Source organism: Trichechus manatus, unplaced genomic scaffold (genome assembly GCF_000243295.1).
Source record: "Trichechus manatus latirostris isolate Lorelei unplaced genomic scaffold, TriManLat1.0 scaffold00015, whole genome shotgun sequence".
Taxonomy (NCBI): domain Eukaryota; kingdom Metazoa; phylum Chordata; class Mammalia; order Sirenia; family Trichechidae; genus Trichechus; species Trichechus manatus.
In genome coordinates, this window is record NW_004443951.1 from 11,701,540 (window position 1) to 11,707,539 (window position 6,000).

At 41.4% G+C, this 6,000-nt stretch overlaps 1 non-coding gene across 1 annotated transcript; it reads left to right on the forward strand.

Annotated features, from left to right (window-relative positions):
• The first annotated feature begins 2,603 nt into the window (after positions 1-2,603).
• Positions 2,604-2,719, forward strand: LOC111819686 (U5 spliceosomal RNA). The gene has a single exon (XR_002823268.1). It is a non-coding gene; the product is annotated as a U5 spliceosomal RNA (small nuclear RNA).
• The last annotated feature ends 3,281 nt before the right edge of the window (positions 2,720-6,000 follow it).

A 6,000-nucleotide genomic window follows, 5' to 3' on the forward strand; every position in this document is an offset into this window, starting at 1 on the left:
AGGGACTCCATGATATTATTTACATAAATTTTAAAAACACAAGACCAATGTTGTTTGTGGATGGAGGACACACCCACTTCAGAATAGTGGTCGTTGAGAGAGAGAACACATGCACAAATGAGATGGGGAGGGGAGATACAAAAGCAGTCTTACAAAGGTGGTTTTATTTATTTTTAAAACAGATAAGGGAAATAGCTTTTGCTTTCTCAGTGAAATCTTTGAAGTCATTAGCTGAGAGAGTGGGGCAGGAGGTGCAGGAGGGTTTCAGCGAGGGAAGGTATAAAACATGGAAAGTGGAGTCAACCAGAGACATCAAGTACATAGTACTGAGGCCCTCATCAGAGGTTTGGCTCAGTTGTCTGATTTTCCTAAGAGTCAGCTGCCACAGAGCAGACGCTGAAAAGGCAGATGGTTGGGGCCTTGTCGGGCGAGGAAGATGGAGGGAAAGAGGGGCAAGAGAAGGAGGGACTGCAGGAAGGGGAATGACAGAATGGAGGAAAGGCTCCAAAATGATCATTGTGGTGGAGTAGTTACCTGCATACCACCTTCTCCTTCCCTTCTGTCACCATGTCAAGGTCCTTCCTCTTACCTAAAATAGGCCACCATCTCCCCACCTCCCACCTCCCCCATCCCCGATCTATTATTTCCTTTCTCCCTCCTTTATGGCTCCTTCTGATCAGTTTAAACATGTTCGACATTCTCTTAGTATTAATGAAAGAAAAAAAAAGGTCACTTTAATCCCATGCCTTTCTGGCTACAATTTCTCTTTAATCTTTCAAACTTTTCTTTGAAAGAGTTGCCTACACTCTCTTGCCCTCTATTCTTCATCTCCCCCTCACTCACTCATCAGCTCCCTGCAGTTGGGCTTCATCACCTCCCACTCCTTAGAGACAGCTCTGGCCAAGGTCAGCAGTGACTCCCCTGTTGTTAAATCCAGTGGACTTTGCAGTACCCATTTTACTCAACCTCTCATCAGTATGACACAACTGAACACTCCCTTTTTGAAACTTCTTTTCTGCCCTTGGTTTCTGTGCTGTCTGGCTTTCCTCCTGCCTCCCTGGTGTCTCCTTCCTAATTTTCTTCACATGCTCTCCTGCACCCCTTATTTACGCCCTACGGACCTGTCCTAGACTTTTCTCTCTCTCCCTTTACACATTCTCCCTGTGCAACGCAGGCCATCCTTTGGTCCAGGCCACCATTTATTTCTATCTGGCTTTACTGTTCCCCTCCCTAAGTTGTCTGCCAAACTTCTTGCTCTGCATAATTCTCTATACTTTATCCAGAATGGTAGTCCAAAGTGGTTCTCAACATAGCCTGAATCAGAATCACTTGGAGGACTTGTTAAAACTCAGATTGCTGGGTCCCACCGATTCAGTAGATCTGGAGTGGGGCCCAAGAATTCTCATTTCTAACAAGTACCCAGGTGATGAGGGCATTAGTGGTTCAGTGGTAGAATCCTCTCCCTCCATGCAGAAGACCCGGATTCAGTTCCTGGCCAGTGCACCCCATGTGCAGTCACCACCTGTCTTTCACTGGAGGCTTATGTGTTGCTATGATACTGACCAGGTTTCAGCATAGTTTTCAGACTAAGACAGACTAGGAAGAAAGGTCTGGTGATCTACTTCAAAAAATCAGCCAATGAAAACCCTATGGATCACAATGGTCCTATCTGCAACTGATCATGGGGATAGCACAGGACCAGGCAGTGTTTTGTTCTATTGTGTATGGGGTCCCTATGAGTCTGGGGCCTACTCAATGGCAGCTAACAACAGCAAACCAGAGGATGCTGATGCTGCTTGGAAACACTAGTCTGATCATATTATTCTGGTTTAAAACTCTTCAGTGACTCCCCATGCCCTCAAGGTAAATCCAAGCTCTCAGCTAGACACTGAAGGCACATCAAGACCCAGTCCCTGCCATTTAGCCACTTGCCCTCTCTCCAGGCCGGCTCACACTGCTGTGGTGCCTCTCTGCCTAGAATGCCCTCACCACCCTATGTTCTATTGTCCCACCATGTTCTATGAATTCTTTAATGCTCAGCCCATGTGTCACCAAACATTCTGTTATCAGCACTCATCACACATACCTGTCTCCTAGGGTGCAGAACAAAGTTGATACAGGGTCACAGGGTAGGATTCATTTTTGCTGAATGAACAAATGAAGACAATTATTTTCAAGTCTTTTTTTTTTTTAAATTCAAACTAAAGTTTTACTTGGAGCGCCAATTATAAAACAGACCTTTTCTGGCTGCATCCAGCAAATCCACTATCCCTGTAAGTCTGGCCTCCGCTCTTGCCCCCTGGTGGTAGCCCCATACTTAGCATGAAAACTAATGAACTATTTGAAGTATTTCCGGAAACCACAGGTTGGTGACTCAGCGACTTATTTGCATACCCACAATACATTGCACACAGAGCAATTTCCTACTTTAAAACTACTTGTGTCTCCTTTTTCCTCTGACCTTTTTTCCACCCAAAATGAAACTGCTCTTACAGAATTGTCTGGGATAAAGGCAGACATCATGAACTGATTTGGGTATATTGTTACCATTGCTGTTCTAGGAGTTACAGTTACTTGCCCACTGTGTGCCATAAACAGTAAGCATACTCTGGTTTCTCTTCAGATCGCATAAATCTTTCGCCTTTTACTAAAGATTTCCGTGGAGAGGAACAATTCTGAGTCATTAACTAATTTTTTGAGGCCTTGCTTTTGCAAGGCTTATAAAGTATCAAAAAAATAGACATATCTTTTTTTTTTTTGTGGTGGTTGTCTTTATTTGCAGGTTTTTAAAGCAAGAAGTGTCTTGTACAATATTGTGATATCATATAATGTTCTAATTTTAATCTTCATACCAGAGATTTTTATCCTGAGAATTTCAACTCTGCTGTTTTGCTTTCTCAGTTATTTTCACCCACAACACAGCTGTCTTCTCAGTTATCTTTACCCACAACACTGGCCACTTTACCGTGTGCCAATTGTTTTCTGCATGACATTTATGCTTACAAACTTCTTCTTGATAAGGTAATTTAGCTGCAAGACTAGAAGTGGATCATTAGTTAAAAATAGAAGATTTGAGAAAGACATTTGATACTTGTAGTCATGGGTTTGATAAAACTTAAAATGAAATTAATTCTCTAACCAATCTATTGGCTAGGGCCAGCTACCCTTACAAGAGAATATGACAGAACTACTTAGTGCCAGAACCTGTTAAAAGTCACTGAAAGACATAGGTATTTGTCATTTGGCTGCATCTTCTATGAAGATAAAACTTGTCCAATTAAGTATCAGCTGTTTGGTATTGTTATTTCCTCATCCTCATTTGTGTCTCTAGATCAGGTTGATGGATTATCCTGAGATAGCAAGGCAAGCTGTTAAAACTGCACGTTTTTACCTATTTTCTCTGTTAAACCAAATTAAAATAGTAAATTCAGGGCTGATTATATAAAGACTGCAAATGTCAGGTATATCTGTGATATCAAATTTTTGTGTGGATGAAGACAACAAGTAATTGTTATAAATTTGAACTTTAAAAATAAACGTCTACTAAACCACAACCAAATGCAATACACAAACTTTAAATGGATTTTAAATTTATAAACAAGAAGAAAGAAAAACAAAAAACAAAATCAGAAAGTATATTTTTGGGATGATTAGGGAAATGTGAATATGTACTCTATTTTAGATGATATTGAATTAATAATGTGTTAGTTTTCTTGTAGCTGCTGTAACAAATTACACAAATTTAGTGGTTTAAAAACAATTTATTTTTACAGTTCTGGAGGTCAGAAGTCTAAAATCAGGGTGTCAGCAGGACTGCATTCCTTCCAGAGGCTTCAGGGGAGGATCCATTTCCTCGCCTTCTCCAGCTTTTAGAAGCTGCCTACATTCCTTGGCTTGTGGCCTCTTCTCAAATCACTCTAACCTCTTGCTTCCATTGTCACATCTCTGATCCTTTTGCCTCCTCTTGAGGACTCTTGTGATTATGCTGGGCCCACCCAGATAATCCAGGCAAATCTCCCCATCTCGAGATCCGTGTCTTAATCATATTGCAAAGTCCGTTTTACCATGTAAGGTAATATATTCACAGGTTCTAGGAATGAGCACATGGACAACTTTGGGGGCCATTATTCGGAATACCACAATAATAATTATGTTGGAGAGTGTCTTTGTTCTTAGTAGAAACATAACGTGAAGTATTTATCGGTGAAACATCACGGTATCTGAAACTTTCAAATAGCTCAGCAAACACACAGAGATAAAGCAAATGTGTCAAAGGGTATACAGATACATAGAAATTCACTGTATCACTCTTTCAACTTTTCTGCATATTTGAACTTTGCAAAATAAAAAGTTGGGGAAAAATAAATTTATATTAATAAATTCCATGTATATGTTTTAGATATTTGTATTCTACTTAAGATTTCATTTCAAAATGTTCCCTTGTTTTTATGAAACTATGATCACCTTAGACCAGTGGTTCCCAGGTTTTTGGATTTTCCAACTAATAAAAATTTTAAAAAATTCCAGTGTATTGCCCATTTTTTACCACCTTTATACAAAACAAAGGACATTTCAGGGCTGAAAAATGCCAGAATGACTTGATCTCAAAGTAAAGGACACTTCTTTAAAATACGAAATCCACTTAACTTTATGAAAAATATAATTTGTTAAAATTTTCTTTTCTCCCCAAGGCCAAACAGAGGAAAGCTGAGGCTCAAAATCTGTTTAGTAAAGGATGGCTGCTTTAGCTTAGACCAACAATATCAGATCCGGTGATGCCCCCTTGTGGCAGCTTGCGGAACATTACTGGCATCTGACATTTCCCCCTGACGTGGCAGGACAGTTCCCTCAGATACCTTATTCATTCATTCATTCATGCATGCCAGTCATTGTTCTAAGTGTTTAGGGTATATCAGTAATAAAACAAATATCCTTGCTCTGGTGGAGCTTAAGGAGCCCTAGTGGCACAACAGTTAAGCGCTCGGCTGCCAACCGAAAGGTTGGCAGTTTGAACCCACCCTGTGGTTCTGCAGGAGAAACACCCAGCGACCTGCTCCCCTAAAGATTACAGGCTACAAAACCCTATGGGGCAGTTCTACTCTGTCACATGGCGTTGGTATGAGTCAAAATTGACTCGAGGGCACCTAACAACAACAACAGTGGAACTTGCATTCAGGTAGAAAAACAGACAATAAACATACATAATAAGGTAATACGTGCTATGGAAAAAAAAGCAGAGTGAGGGAGGTTCAGGGTACAGGGAGTAGTAAGGTGGGTTGCTATTTAAAAAAAGAGCAATCTTCACTGTGAAGGAGGTCCCTGAGTGGCGCAAATGGTTTGTGATTGGCTGCTAACCAAAGGGCTGGCAATTCAAACCCACCCACAGGTGCTGCAGAAGAAAGGCCTGGTGATCTGCTTCTGTAAAGATTACAGCCAAGAAAACCCTATGGAGATCACTTCTACTCTGTAACACATGGGATCACCAGGAGTCAGATTCGACTCAATAGCAACAGGTTTGGGTTTTTTGTTTCATTGAGAGGGTGACTTTTGTGTTACGAATTGAAGGGCTTATTTGTCTACTTTCAGAAACAGCCCTGCTATGGAGACCATGGTCTCGAGGAACATCTAGCTCAATTGGCATAACACAGTTTATAAAGACAATGTTCTACATTCTACCTTGGTGAGTAGCGTCTGGGGCCTTAAAAGCCTGTGAGCAGCCATCTAAGATATTCCACTGGTCTCACCACTTCGGGAGCAAGGGAGAATGAAGAAAACAAGACACAAGGAAAAGATGAGTCCAGAGGACTAATGGATCACAAATACCACGGCCTCCACCAGACTGAGTCCAGTACAGCTAGATGGTGCCCGGCTACCACCACTGACTGCTCTGACCGGAACACCACAGAGGGTCCCGGACAGAGCTGGAGAAAAATGTAGAACAAAATTCTAACTCACAAAAAAAGACCAGACTTACTGGCCTGACAGAGACTGGAGAAACCC